Source organism: Eschscholzia californica, unplaced genomic scaffold, assembly GCF_041429995.1.
Source record: "Eschscholzia californica isolate CP2 unplaced genomic scaffold, dmEscCali1.0.p SCAF_2, whole genome shotgun sequence".
Taxonomy (NCBI): Eukaryota; Viridiplantae; Streptophyta; class Magnoliopsida; order Ranunculales; family Papaveraceae; genus Eschscholzia; species Eschscholzia californica.
Window position 1 is genome coordinate 10,978,356 of NW_028238309.1, and position 15,970 is coordinate 10,994,325.

Here is a 15,970-nt window from a genome sequence, read left to right on the forward strand (position 1 = left end):
CGTGGACCAATAGTAAATCCAGACATCTCCTCACCAGAGAAAGACTGGATAGGGCTCTTTGCACCACGTCTTGGTTAGCAAACTTTCCGGAGGCAGGACTTTTCCACCTCCCTCGCTATAACAGTGACCATGCGCCTCTACTATTAAAACTGAAGGCTCAGGGGCAGGTTATCGAACCTTCCACCAATTTTGAGTCTTTTTGGACTAAACATAACCAATTTAAAGAGGTTTTCAATGATGCTTGGACTAAGTCGGGAGGCGATTTCTACTCAAAAACGTAGTCGGTCAAAAACTCATGCAGAAAATGGAGTAAACATGCTTTCGGACTACTAAACAACAGATTAAGAGTCCTTCACAAAAGACTGTTAGAGATTCAGAAGTTGGAACCTACTACTCTCATCCTTTCTGCTGAAAGCAAATTACAGGAGGAGATCATCCACTTGGAAGAAGTGCAACGAGTCAAAGTTGAACAACGAGCTAAATCGAGTTGGGCTCATAATGGTGACAGAAACACCAAAGCCTTCCACACAGCAATGAACCAGAGACGACATAAAAATAGTATTCAGCAACTTACCTTATCTACAGGTGATACCACTACTGACCAAAATTCCATTGCCAATGAATTAACTTCGTTTTTTCAGACTTTATTCAAGGCAGAAGAGGTTACCCTACCACCAGTGGATATTCTGAATGCATACAAGGTACTTTCTCCCGAAGATCTCCACGACATCTCAAGGATCCCAACATATGAAGAGATCAAAGCAGTCGTTGCTAACATGGGCCAACTCAAAAGTCCAGGACCGGACGGTCTACCATGCTTCTTCTTTCATCACAATTGAAATACAATAAGGACAGAATTAGTTGAACTCATTCAGCATACGTTCCACTCAAGTTATATCGATCCTTCTCTTAACTCTACCATTATTGCTTTGATCCCCAAATGTCGAAGCCCGAGTTTCGCGACAGATTTTCGGCCTATTTCCCTTTGCAATACCCTTTACAAAGTCATCACTAAAATTTTGGCGAATAGAATCCGACCTTACCTAGAGGACTGCATCTCCTAGACTCAAAACGCTTTTGTTCCGTCTAGACAGATTGTAGATAATATTATTATAGTCCAAGAGATTATTCATTCCATGCATTATTCTAAAGCCAAAAATGGTGCTTTTTGTCTCAAGATGAATATGGCCAAAGCCTATGATAGGGTGGATTGGTCTTTCTTACAGGCTGTCATCCGGGCCATTGGCATAGATGGCCCAGTTTTCAACCTCATAAAATCTTGCATCACCACCCCATCGTTTAAAATTAAGATTAATGGGCAACTACATGGTGACTTTACCTCATCTAGAGGCCTGAGACAAGGGTGTCCTCTTTCACCCTATCTCTTTATTCTCTCCTCTCAAGCCCTCTCTCATCTTATTAATTTTTACGAGTCTCAGAACAGATTTGTGGGCTACAAGATAAATAGAGCTTGCCCTAGCATTACACACCTTCTCTTTGCCGATGATCTAATTCTATTCCGCAACACTATTAATCAAAATTTAAATCGAACTTCTCGGGGCAGCTCGTCAATTATGACAAATCATCATTGTTCTTTAGCTCGGGAGTCCCAACAGCCACTCGAGATGAGTTCTCCATCGAATTGCAAGCACCTACAATGACAGATGATGCTAAGTACTTGGGCTCATTACTGTTGAAGCTAGGAAACAGGATACGCAGTTATAATTGGTTAATAGAAAAATATGAAAAAGCTTTAACTGGTTGGAAACAGAAATTCATATCTCAAGTTGGTCGTACGGTCATGATAAAATCAGTTCTTAACTCCTATTATACTTATCCTTTCAGCTTGCAAATAATACCCAAAGGAGTTATTCATCATTTGGATAGGATACAACGTAATTTTTGGTGGGGACATTCAACTACAGACAGTAAGATACATTTTATTAATTGGGACATTTTGTGTAGTCCCAAAAACAATGGTGGATTGGGTATACGATCTCTGGAAGAAGTAAATGAATCTCTCATTGGAAAATTGGTTTGGAGATTTCTTATTCAACCAAATGCTGTCTGGGTTCGTATCCTAAAAGGTAAATACATTCTTTTTGATGATTTCTGGTCTTATAATCCACAACCAAAATTCTCACCCCTATGGCAGTCAATTCTCAAAAAAAAGAGACAATGGAAAGGAATGTCCTTTGGTAAATAGGCGATGGAACCACAACTAAGATTATTCAAGACCCTTAGATTCCAGATGTCGAAAACCATAGACCAAAACTTATTCGAGAACTACCCTCGCACATATTCTGGGTATCCAACCTAATGCTTTTACATCCTAGAAGATGGAATATGAGCCTAATAGATGCAGATTTTGATCAAGATACAATTCAAGCAATCAAGAAAATTTATTTAACAGATCTTGATACTTCAGATCAACTCATATGGTTACCAAAAGAAGATGGGAAGTTTAATATTAAATCTTACTACAAACAAATTAGGAATTCTACACATTTAAACACCACTATGGCTCAAGATTTCCCTTGATAACCTTTTCTGGAAAAAACCAAACATGGATCCGACCATCCAAAACTTCATTTGGAAGCTGGTACATAATGGTATAGCTACTAAAGATAATATTGGTAAGAGAGTTCAGACAGTACCTCAGATCTGTGCGATGTGTAATACAGAAGAAGTGGAATCTATTTGTCATTTATTCGGAACCTGTCCGAAATTCAGATCTTTAATCAACGTTTCTGAAAATCAAGACTTACATCAAGTACTGATGGATCCCATACAAAATCTAAAGAATCTATTCATTGAAGGCAATAACACAAACGAAACATGGTATAGGTTTACTTATCTACTCTGTGAATGGTGGAAAATCAGAAATAATTTTATCTTCAACAATCAGACGCCTGATCTCCAGAGATGTTGGTCAAACACGAAGGTTAAACTTAATATCATCCCTTTTCTTAATACTAACCTCGATATTTACGGTTCTAATCGATTGCAGGAAGCTGAATGGGTTCCTCCACCCCCTGGTCTTCTAAAGATTAACATTGATAGAGCATTTAAGGACGAAAGAGGCTTGGCAGCCGCAGTGATCAGGGACAACAAGGGTGATATTTTATTTTCTGTTTCAGAAATTTGTATTTCTTCTTCACCATTACAAAGTGAATTGCATGGTTTCAGATTAGGTTTGAGAGCGGCGGAGGAACTTGGTGTGAGTGAATTTATTCTTGAAAGAGATTCTAGGGTTTTAGTCCACTATTTCTTGGACCAAGATCCTACGGTTCCCTGAAGACTCAATTCTCATCTTGAGGACATCAAGAGACAAACGTCACTTCTCAATATACACTACTCATACTGCCCACGTGAGGCTAATCAAGTGGCCCACGATTTGGCTTCTCATGCATTCCATCAACTACCTTGAATTAGTGGATTTACTGTAGCTAATTTCAGATTACATTTATGCCCTTTACTTTTCTTGTATTGGAACAATGTATTCTTGTTTTTATAGTATTGTTTTCCCCTCAAAAAAAAAAAAAGAAACTAACGACCGCGAAGACCAAACCAAACCGAACCAAAAAAAGTCCGGACCAGAAAAGTCTGATTTAGAATGGTCGGTCTTTTTTTATTCAATTGGTCTTTAGGTGTGGTTCGATCCTTTTCCTGACAAGCCGATGGGACCCGAACCGGACCGAATTAAATGCTATATATATTATGGTCGCGGATTTGGGAAATAAAGAAAAGTCTTCAGGGGCATAAAGACTTTGTTCGAGAAAATTTGACTTAGTAGACATCTTTATTTATTATCCCAAAAATTACTCCATTGCATTATGCCTCTTAATCTTCATCTTCTTCTCTCTTCCACTACCACAACTTCCGACCACCACCATCTTCTCGACCACCACTTCGTTCTTGCCAAAGTAAAAAATTAGGGGTGTACATTTAGTATCCGAACCGACCAAACCAATCCGATCCAAACAGATTTGGGTGGTTTAGACACCGATCCAATGGTTATCCGGATTGATTTGGATACTAAAATATAAAAATCGAGTGGTTTGGTTCGATCTATGGATTTGTTTGACAAATAACCGAAGAAACCGAACCAAACCATTTATTATTACATTCTATATATTATATATGTGAGAATATATGATTCAATTGTTTATCATTTTTTTTCTTCCTCGAATGTTGATAAACTATGTCGAATTAATCACGTACATGTAGACTTAAGGGTTTGTGAGATAATACTATTTTTTAGCACGTTCTAAGTATATTTGTAGCTAGTTTTAAAGTTGAAAACTCGAAAGTTTGTTCTTGAAAAAATTTTTACCTTTGGTTTTGTTATTTAATCGAACCAAACCGTTCATGCATAGTTTGGTTCGGATTGAAATTTAAAATAGTTGAACCCTTTGGACTGGACTATGGATAGACTCAAAAAGTCAGTTATCCAACCGATGTTCACCCCTAGTAAAAATAACAAGTTAAAACCTAATTAACAGAGGTTCAACCAAAGAAATCAAAACCGATATTCATAAAATCATAAAGAAGTGAAACCCTCAAGAATCAAAAACTAAAATTTTATGTCAACAAACCTACATAGAAGTATATGTCAAAATCATTCAAAGTAAACATACAGGAGAAGCGTTTGAATTGAAATATGCAAATAACAAATCTCCAATTTAGGAAAAAAGATAAACCCTAGTTTAGTGCGTTGATCAAATTAAAATGGAAACAAAGAAAAGGGTCTTAGCAATTACTGATCATGAAGATGAGGAGAAGAAAGGGCGGATTCGTGTTTTTGTTCTCTATTTGATCCATCTTCTTCTTCTTTGTCTTTGGAATTTGAATTTTATCATCTGAACTTGAAGAAGAGAGAGAAACAAACAGAATAAAGAGAGAGTCGAGAAGGAGATCTACAGAGATAGAGAGAGGCTGTAAGAAGGTTTTCTTTGGAATTTGAATCTTATCATCCGAACTTGAAGAAGAAAGAGAAACGAGCAGAAGAGAGAGAGGGTCAAGAAGGGGATCTACAAAGATAGAGAGAGGCAGTAAGAGGGAGATCTACAGAGAGAGAGAGAGATAAAGGTAGATTGAGATCTAGAGAGAGCGACATAGATAGAGAAGAAAACAGTGAGAGAGAGAGAAAATGAGGTGCGTGGTGGTCGGAAATGGTGGTTGTAATCTGAAGTTGTGGTGGAAGAGATGAAGATGAAGACTAGGAGTCTACAAACAATCAAGTTTTTTTATTTTTGAATAATCAATCAAGTTAGACATTATGGTTTTTTCAAATTTGTTGCTCTTGTTCTCATTTTTGTCTTGATACATTGTTGGGTGAAAGAAATATTTGCATAGATTGCTACTATTGTTGGATCATATTCATTTGATCTCTTGTGCTCATTATCAGTCTCAAACTAATCTTTTGATTGTTGGTATTTGACTAAATAAAGTTTAAATTAGGTTCAAACCAAAAAAATCAGACCGAAAAATCGGTTTCTAAATGGGTGGTCTATTTTATTCTATATGGACTTTTGGTCGGATTTACATATAAAAACCGGACCATTATAATAGGTACCCGTTCAAATATGTCAAAAAAACGGTCCACTCGAACCGGTTTCACCCCTAACGCCTCAGCCTCGATCTGGATAGTCCAAGATGGCAAGTGACCTCACAGACTAGATGATCCAGATGGTCTCGGACAGGACAATCTGGGATTTCCCTTACCTTCTCGGAACATTTAATCTGAGAGTTTTTATGGCCTTGGAGTGGACCGGTCTGGGAATATTCTAAATTTTTTCAAATCTAAAAACTTCATTACTATTTACAAATCATTCAACTTAATTAGGAGGCAATGTTTGATCAAGTTAATATTTGGGTTAAAAATAATTTTCTCCCGAGAATGTACAGAAAAATATAGATTCCCTAGAGAATTTATTCTCCGGAAATTATTCTTTAGGCCTTCATATTTACTAAATTTTTCTTTTTTTCTTTCCTGTACATGCTAGAGTGCCCACATACCCACTTTTTTTTTCTTTTGTTGCAAACACATACCCGCTTTACAAACTCCGAATAAATTTAACTTAAACTATTACCTTTACTCCAGCTTCTAAATTCTAAATAATTTAGGCCAGCGCTTTGGGGAAAGCAAAATAGTTTCCGGGGTGTGAAGACTTGGTCAAAAATTGGTCAATTTTGTTTGACAATTTTATTTGAGGGGAAAGCAAAATAGCTTCTCCACCTCAGCTCTCTCTTTCCACCTCAGCTCTCTCTCTCTCTCCACCTCATCTTCTCTCTCCCCACCACTCTCTCTTCTCCGACAAGGTCGCCGGCCGGAAAATTTTCCGGCCGGCGACCATTAAAAAAAAAATCACTCTCTCTCCCTCCTCTCTTTCTCTAAAAAACTTTTTTTTTTGCTTCTTCTCTCTCTCTCTAGAACAAATCTAGAGAGAGAAGATCTGTTGAAGGTCCCGAACAGGACCTTCAACAGATCCGTTGAAGGTCCGTTCTGATGAAGGTCCCGAACAGGACCTTCAACGGATCTGATGAAGGTCCGATCTGATGAAGGTCCCGAACGGACCTTCAACAGATCCGTTGAAGGTCCTGTTCGGGACCTTCATCAGATCTGATGAAGGTCCCGAACAGGACCTTCAACAGATCCTCTCTCTCTCTAGATTTTTTCTAGAGAGAGAGAGAAGAAGAAAAAAAAGAAAAAAAAAAAGAAAAAGTTTTTTAGAGAGAGAGAGAGTGAAAATAAATTTTTTTTTAATGGTCGCCGACCGGAAAATTTTCCGGTCGGAGAAGAGAGAATGAGGTGAGGTGGAGAGAGAATGAGGTGAGGTGGAGAGAGAGTGAGGTGAGGTGGAGTGTTTTTTTTATTTCCCCTTAAAATTTATTTCCCCGGAAAATTTCTAAAATTCTACATATTCCCTTTAAAATTTCATACCCCGGAAACTATTTAGCTTTCCCCAAAGCGCTGGCCACAATTTAACCTAAACTAATATTCGTTACCCCTCGTTCTAAATTCAAAATAATTTAACCGTTTAATACCTTTTACCCCAAATCACTTGTAAGTTCTACAAGTCTAGAACCCGAACTTCCCAACTTTTTTTTTTGTTCTTTCTTTAACTTCAAAATTCAAGACAACAAGTCATTGTATTTTCTCGACTTCAAACCCTAAAACAATCTTGATTTTTCTTCTTTTAAATACAAATTTAAACAATTTCAATAGTACGAAGAGATTTTTGGGTTTCTGTTTGCATAAGTTAAATTCCAAAGATGATGGTCATTTGAGAAGTTTATGTGCTTGCTTTGAAGTTTTACACTAACCGGTTTCGGGAAAATAAGAAAAAAAAATCGGGATATAAAATTTTAAAAAGAAATTGTGAATTTTGATCAATTTTTCGAGGTACAAAATTTTAAAGGGAAACAAAACACTTCTTATTCTTCTCCATCTCCTACCACCAAATCCGACCACCACCTCCATTTATCCTTCTTCTCTATTTATCTCTCCTCAATCCTTTCTCTCTCTTTATTTAATTCGACGAAGGGAAAAACCGATCTGGCTTGGAGATTTCTCAAACCAATGTCGTTTTCGGTGATTCTTTCCCCAGAAACAGCTAAAGAGCGAATAGAGAGAAAGAGAGAAAGAGAGAAGGGAGAGAAGAGAGGGAGCAGAAGAGAGAAAGGGAAAGGAAGGAAGAGAGAAAAAAACAATGGTATGTGGTGGTAATTGAACGAGAAGAAAGATTCGAAAAAGATGTTGAAGGTTGTCAGCAATGGTCGTTTGGCGGCGACTATTGCGGAGTGGATAAAAAATGGTGGTAGAGTTGTGGATAACAAAAAAGAAAGAAAACATATATCACTCAAAATGATGTTCCTCTAACAATTGGAGAAAAATTAGTCAACTGACGTTGACCAATTTTGACATTTGGGATTTTTTTTTCCCAAAACTCTGGCCTTTACAATTTGCTATAATTGAAGGGGCCATATTTTGTAACCTCGCATCAGGCCACCAAAATCTTAGGGCCGACTCTGAGTCCCGCAAGGAGGAAACTTCTCCAAAAGAATCTACAAGATTTTAAACACAACCTATCCTGAATACCAAGTATCCTTGGATAAGGTAACTTCTAAATATCAAATATACGAGATAATCCTAAAGAGAAATCCTAATATCATACAACTACGAAAGAGTGTTTCAATCCAACACGGTGATACCATATATCTAAACATCGACCAACCATACATGCAGGTTAAAGTGATATCACATATCTATTCATCAATATAGTTGTTGAATATAAATATAAAACCATATCATTGTATGAAAAGATTCCTTTAACTTGATTCAATTTAAAAAGGAAAAAAGAAAAAAGAAAGAAAGAAACAATCACTATAGGGTGAAGGAATATTAAATACTGGTACCCACATTGTATGTCGGCCTTTTCTATAATTCCAATATATAATGAAGTCCTCTAAGACTCATCACCAAACATATTATCTTCAACTCATTTCTATTTTACAATATTTCCTTATCATGTTCATCTCTCCAACCCCATCTCCATCTTCTTCTTCATTTCCTTCTTCATCTTCATCTCCATTCTCCACTGATTCATACTCTAATTCCAAAGTTCAGTTGGTACCAAAGTCTAAATCAGATAAACTTCTTTGTAAATTCACTGATTTATCTGAATTCGACTTTGATTATGAGAAGAGTGGATTATGGTCACCTCCTCTACAAAGAAATGTGTTCTTGAGCTCACATGGGAACATCTCTAATGATCAACAACTGCTTGCTAAACTTGAAAAGATTTCTAAGACGAATCGACGTAGAAAAGGTTTGAAGGGATCCTGTTTCATTGCTTGGGGCCATTGATAATTCCTCATTTAGTTGCTATTTATTTGAGATGTAATTGTATAATGTAAGAATCTATATGTAGTATATAGGGAAGAGACTCAGAGAGTTCATTTCGCAAATAGTGTTCTTTTTTTTTTTGGAAATGCAAATAGTGTTCTTAATGTTTGCAGGAATTTTGGTTAATAAAAAAGGCAATGCCCACCTTTGCATTTTTAGACAAAGTCCTTCTAAGAAAGGAATCGGTTTAAGGAATCCCGGTGTCATGATCGAAGGGCTGTTTTTTCATCGTTCACTTTTCGCAAAAACTATATTAACATCCAGACACCCAGGATTGCATATATTTTTAATTGTACGCACAACCGACTCATTGTCAATTTCACCAAAATTACTTTTCGAATAATGATAACTAAACTATTAGTACTTAACTACCGACCAATCATCTTGTTTCTTAGGTGGGTTTTGACTAACTTCATATTTGAAATAAGTCATTTCAGTGGAGGCAGTTGCTACTCGCATAGTCAACAACCTTTGATTGTAGTGGTTACCAAGTTGGTTTGTACATCTAATTCTCGAGTTCAAGATACATACACTACCACAAAAACTAGCAAAATCAACGTTAAAGTGATAAGCAAATAATCGGAGGGATATGTTTTATCTCTCTTAGGGCTTACATTGTTGGGGTCGATTCTAGTGTTGGAGTAGAAATTGGTTATACAAGACCTCGAATCAATCCCTAAAAATGATAAATCATGTCCCAATGGCATAATTTTATAATGGTTGAACTGAAATATTTTGGTTGGGTGGTTGGAAGGTGAATCAATGGTTATCAAAGCAAATGTATTATACATGCATGTCTATATTTTTTGAGTCTTTGAAATGGATCAGAAATAGGCCCGTAGTTGTAGATTGAGTCTTTGAGTTAATTAGCCCGACTCCATATGACTCTCCTTTAGTGCTAAGATTTTCTAACTAGGAGACTAATCGTTCGAGCTGAAACACAATCCATGCACTATAGGAAACAGATCTATGGGAACAATCTCATGTTCCAGTAGTCCGGGACAATCTCACCTTTATGCTTGGTGTCACAACCATTTTGCTTCGCAAAGGTAATGCTTCCTTTTCTAAGTCAGATTTGAATACTAACTCAACTAGAGACAGATTTGAGAATTTTTGTTTGTCCGAGTCATGATGCGGGACTCTTCTCAATGGTTCAGTTGGGGTCTAACTAATTCAGAAAATTTAGATTCAAACGAGTCGGATTCAGACTGAGTTAGGCTCAGACAAGGAGAAAAAGAAAATAAACACCACCTAAGCATATGGTTCTGACCAATGCTAGGACGTCATGCCAAACGAGCTGAGTGAGCACATGTCTAAATCACTGAACATGGAGCGACAAGAGGGCAAGCAAAGTCAATAGTTAGTCTGCATTCATGCTGTAGCTATAGTACCTCAATCTGGCGAAGACTGAGGAGGCTAGTAGTATTCAGTCTCAAAGATGATGTTTCCCTAGCAATAGCCTGAAGGCATATATTCAAAACTTCATAAGCAGTGTGGCGATCGTCGTGCTCATTAACATCCATATATATAAGGTTGATAGCAATAAAGCCGAGCAAAATATCCATCCTTCATTTTCAAACACAATCTATGAAAAGTAAGGAATACTAATTTGATAGAATTTATATTTCTCAATGGATTCATGACATATTTGATAGTTTTAAGTTTCAATTTTTTTAATATATAGGCTATACTAATCCAAACACAACCACAAATTATTTTTTGATAGACAGATCATGTACTGGGTTCTTATACTATCTTTTGTATCGGTCTTACATATAATGAAAGAATTTTTGTATATTACTGCGAACGGCTAAGCGAAAGGTAATGGTAAATGAATACAACATCAGGGAGTAGAAATTACCACTACGAAACACGGACCGTTATGGAAAGGGGAACTGATACATCCCCTGCGAAACTTGAATTTTGAGTTGCTGAGTTGCTTGTGATCGAGTATTCCACGGCTCCTTGACCCATGGGTGAACACGTAACATCACACCTCTGGCAAACTCTAACAAGTGACACTGCCTTTCTCCTTGCCCGTTTTGTTCCTGTAAACAAGACACAGTGGAGTAAGTTGGCCAATGAGGGAATCCTTGCTACTTTCTGTGTTGCAGCTACCCCGCCACTTCGACACAGCTGAAGCAATGCTGCAACAGCATTTTCTTTTCCCTTTGGTGTCCCTCGCCTCATCATCCCGATTAAACCCATTAAAGCCTTTTCCTCGTTTTCTACTGCTTTGGCCACAATTCGCTGTCTAACAAGCAAAGCTATTGCTCCTGCTGCTTCCTCTGCCACCTCTTCAGATCCTAATGCTCCTACCAGTGCTGTTATAGCACCTTTGTCGAGCATTATCTTACAATTATCGGGATGGGTTGAAAGATTATATAGTGCAGTTACAGCATCTTTCTTTCCTCTTGGACTACCCGATTTTAGTAGCCCTGCCAAAGCTTCAACTACTCCTTCCTCTTCTGTTATCCTCATCTTGTATTCATGAACAGCCGAGAGGCTAAATACTGTTGCTGCAGCATTTTCTCTCGCCTCAGTATTGAGGCCGAATCTCAGAACATCAACAATTGACCCCAAACAACCTACTTCCTCCATTATCAGACTCTTGTTCTTTTCATATATCGATAAATTAAGAAGTGCAGTTACTGAATTTTCTTGCACAATTGGGTTTCTCGATGAAAGTAGATAATGAAGAAGAGGGATTGCCCCAGCTTCTGCAATACAAGCACGGTTTTCTTTTCCAGTTTTTGCTAGCAACCGAAGTTCACGAGCGGCAATAGTTTTAGCTCCTTCTGAACCCTTGGAGAGTTTATGAACAAGAAGTTCTGCCGTGGCTCTAATGGCTGCAACTGCTGACTTTGTAGGTGTACAAGTAGCACTAGTTTCAGTAGATGAATTCGTAACCTCTGGTGGATCATAAGGGATATTATGAGCTTCACACCATTGAACAATCAGATTTTGAAGAGCTCGGTTCGGAACAAGACAATTATGGGTAAGCATTTGACCTGTTTTTGGACAATTGAGATGCCCTTCTTCGATCCAACGTGTTATCGATGATCGATCATAAGTTTGCCCGGTTGAAATAGTTACAGGGTCTTCCATCAAATCCAAAGATATAGGGCAACAAAAATCCTTCGGAATTGAAGGAAAACTTTCACCCATACTTATCGAAACAATTTTCTTTCTTAATTTCTTCTTTTGCACATAAGAACTCATTTCTTCTTCTTCTTCTTCCTCCAAATCAAACAATAAGAACCTGCAGTACCGAGCTAGGGCAACAAATTCATTTAGCAATGACACCATAGGCTCAGTACCCCCACCATGAGTCTTAATCTTTTCTTCAAGAAATTCAATCTCAGCTCTACAAGTTTTGGCATCTTGAATCCCTAAATCATCCACAAAAACAGTCCTAAGGTCGACACGACTAGGAAGACGCCCATGTCTAAATTCATCAAGAAACCCAAAAAGCCGAACCTTTATCATTTCATCTCGAGGATCAACAAAGAACTTTGATTTCCTAGATTGCTTTTGCAAAAGTTCAAATTGTTCTCTAATATCATGACTTAGACCCAATTCTTTTAATGGTAAAACATCAAGAAGAGTTGAAATTTCCTGATTTAGGTCATGAAAATTACCAGAAAGAGAAGAATTTTGCAAAAGTAACCATAATCTACTAGATTGAGAACAAACATCAAGAAGGATTTTAGATCTACAAATTAAGATATAAAACTCTCTAAAACAAAGAATTGAGGTAGAAGAAAACCTAGTAACTCCATTTTCCCTAAGAAATTCAAAAAGAACAAGAAAGATTTCGATCTTCCGAATTAGGGATCTGGAATTTCTCTGTTGTAAACGAAAAGACCGAAATGAAAATGATGATATTAGTTCGGAAGAAATGGTAGCTAGGGTTTGAATAAGATTGATATCAGTTAAACGAACAGGAACTAATAATGTCTCAGTTGTAGGAGATCTTCTCCTCCGCAAAGATGAGAAAACTGCAGCTGAAGCCATTAATTAAAACAAACCAAAATAACTAGGGTTAGGGTTTTTCTCTGCCAATCTCTATGAACCCAAAAAAAAAAACCTTTTTTCTCTCTCTCTCTCTATAAAACAATTGAATAAAAATAATATGTATCCTTTACTCTGTAAATCTCTGAAGAAATAAACGAGAAAACAGAGAGAAGATAAACCTCAACTTCTTTCTTCAATAACGATTAGGGTTTTCTGTTGAATCAGCAAACTTTTTGATTGATTCTTATTGTTACTTCGTCTATGAATTGAAAAGGGGATTGAATTTATTCAAGAATGATTGATTGGATTATTCATTTGCGCGTAGAAGAAAGGGAAGTTGATTTTTCTTCTTCTCTTGTTTTCTCTTTTTTCTCTCTAGGAAATTTCGGGGGAGAAGGAAGAAAATAAAGCCTGACAATTGACTTTTTGGTAATAATAATAATGTTTCTTGTCGTGGATTGATAAGGGTGTGGTTGACATTTCGTGACTCAGTTTCTAGGGATTTGGATTGCTTCTCCGACTGGCAATCAATTACGTCATGTTTGGCGTGGGGTAATAGAATGAGATAGTTGGGAATTGCATTACTATAACGCGATCTCTGAAAATCAGATTATTCAGTTTTATGTTTAGTTAGACTACGAATAGAATTCGGTTCCTGATAGATTCCTAACTTAGTGTTTGGTTTTTATAGGATTCAGAGTGTAAAAATTTGTCGAAGTCCTATTCTACTTTTTTTTTTTTGTTGAAAGTCAACTTTAGTATATATTTTGATCAGTATTATATAGTATTTAAATTTGTGAATATGAAATAGTAACGTGATACACCGATTTAAGTAGTGATTAAAAGTTTATTTAAAATAATAAAGGTATCGACTAAAAACTTTTCGTTTTATACGTTATAAAATAGATTGAAATGAAAAATGGACATGAGAGAAGGAAAAAAAACTAGAGACATGGAGAGAGAGAGAGAGTTATATTTGAGCGAGGGAGTTTCTATGGTGGTGGCTAACCTTAGATTTTTTATTTTTTAGTTGTGATATTATGTGGAGGACGATTTTAATACTAATTATTATAATGGTTTATTGAGGATAATTTGGTCCATAAATAATAAAACAAAGCATACTCGGAAATGGAAATCACAAATCCACCCCATCCCTGGATTTGTCATTTGTTATGACCCCATTTAGGAGGAATCCTATTCATCCGGGAACAGGATTCCTCTTGCATTCCTGCGAGCCAAACAATAATCAGGTTTGTGATTCTCATGAATCACATTTCATTCTCACGTAATTCTCGCGCGCCAAACATGACCTTATGATTGTGTAGCTTTGTTGAAGGAATTTTAGGATTACCTCCTCTAAATTAATGCATGATTTGTAAAGTCCCTCTTTTAATATATAATTAAGGAAACACCCATTCCATTAAAAGATGTAAGAGTGTTGTTTTTTTTTTGAAACCCCAAACCCATATTTCATTCATAAGTGATACAATCACAAATTTACAGGGATAAAATGTTATTCCTCTCGGCCAGATACTTGAGAGTTACATAAGTAAGTTCGCAGAACTTCGAATGTAAAGTGCCTCATGTATTGAGAGAAATTGACTAGACACTGACGAAATTAAGAAAGACGAAAAGATCCTAAAGATCAAAGATGAAAAGACCCTAAAGGTCAACAATATAACTGGAAAAGACCCTAAAGGTCAACAACATAACTGGAAAAAAACTAAAAAAACCACCACTGGCACCGGAAAATCGCAACCGTCGCAGGAAAACCGCATCCGTCACCGGAAAACCGCCGCCATCACCGGAAAATCGCCGCCATCACAGGAGAACCAAAATTAGTTTTTTTTAGTACTTACTCTTTCATCAACAAGATTATGATCATCATTATTATACTCTGCTTTTTGTTTCGATTTCTTTGATTTTCAACCACCACCACTAGCCGGAACATTTCGAAGAGCGCCACTTTTCATCCAATAACGTCTGCAATTTTACAAAAATGGCGAGGTTGGGAGAGATTATAATTGTTGTAGTAACAGAATTTTGTGTTTAATGAATCACAACGAGGACATTTTAGTGATTGATTTTGAAATGATTGTCTTAATAATAATCTTCTTTCACTTCCTCCAAAGATTTTACCACCAATTCCTTCAACTCCTCCTCTGTTTTGTATTGATCTTAGATCTTGCATTCTTGATATTATTATTACTCAAAAAGATTAAGAAACACTTTCAAATTTCAGTTGAATTTTTCACTTTGAGAACTTCATATTCTGAGGGTGAGAACCCATCTCTAAACTTTCTCTCTTTATACGAAAATCGGTTTAGAGTAAGTTGTTGGGCCTATTGTTATTTGAAACTTAGAGATTGTTATTTCTTGATAGTGTACTTGAAAGATGGTTGTTCTTCATTGCTTAGATTTAGATGGAGACAGAGAAAGAGGCAGATAACTATTGATATTTTGGGATGGAAGGAGAAGAAAGACTATGAATCTGCCCCTAGAAACTATTAATGAAGGGAAAATTAACAACAAACGAAAGAAAAAGGGGATCCAGCGAAGGGATGACCCTTCGCTAGAAGAACAAAACGCAGATCTGAGAAGTTTGAAGAGAGAGACTCTTATGGAGACAGAATAACATTGATGTAAGAGTGTTGTTAAATTACACATGCATGGTTCGCAAAGGCGAAAAGGGTGATGATTGCATGTCTTCTTTCTAGCGGGCGGTTTGGGGAAACAAGAAAATTTTCAGAGTACAAAAATAAAAAAGAACATTATGAATTTTATCAAATTTTCCGAAGCAATAAAACTTCATCTTCTTCTTTGTCTCCCCCCCGTTTCCGACCACCAAGATTGTGTAACTTGCCTTTTTCTCTTCTCCAAATCGTTGTCTTCCCTAAATGTATTTACAGAGAGAAAGAGAGAGAGAGAGAGAGAGAGAGAGAGAGAGAGAGAGATGAGGTTGCTCCAATTAGGGTTGAGTGAGGGAGATATGAATACGATTGTGGTTGTCATTCAATACCACGCTAAAACACCTCAAAGATT

The 15,970-nt window shown here is 36.8% G+C and overlaps 1 pseudogene across 1 annotated transcript; it reads right to left on the reverse strand.

Annotated features, from left to right (window-relative positions):
• Window positions 1–10,519: 10,519 nt before the first annotated feature.
• Window positions 10,520–13,481, reverse strand: LOC147556173 (U-box domain-containing protein 17 pseudogene; annotated as a pseudogene). The gene has a single exon (XR_015235202.1). The product of XR_015235202.1 is annotated as a U-box domain-containing protein 17 pseudogene (transcript).
• Window positions 13,482–15,970: the final 2,489 nt, after the last annotated feature.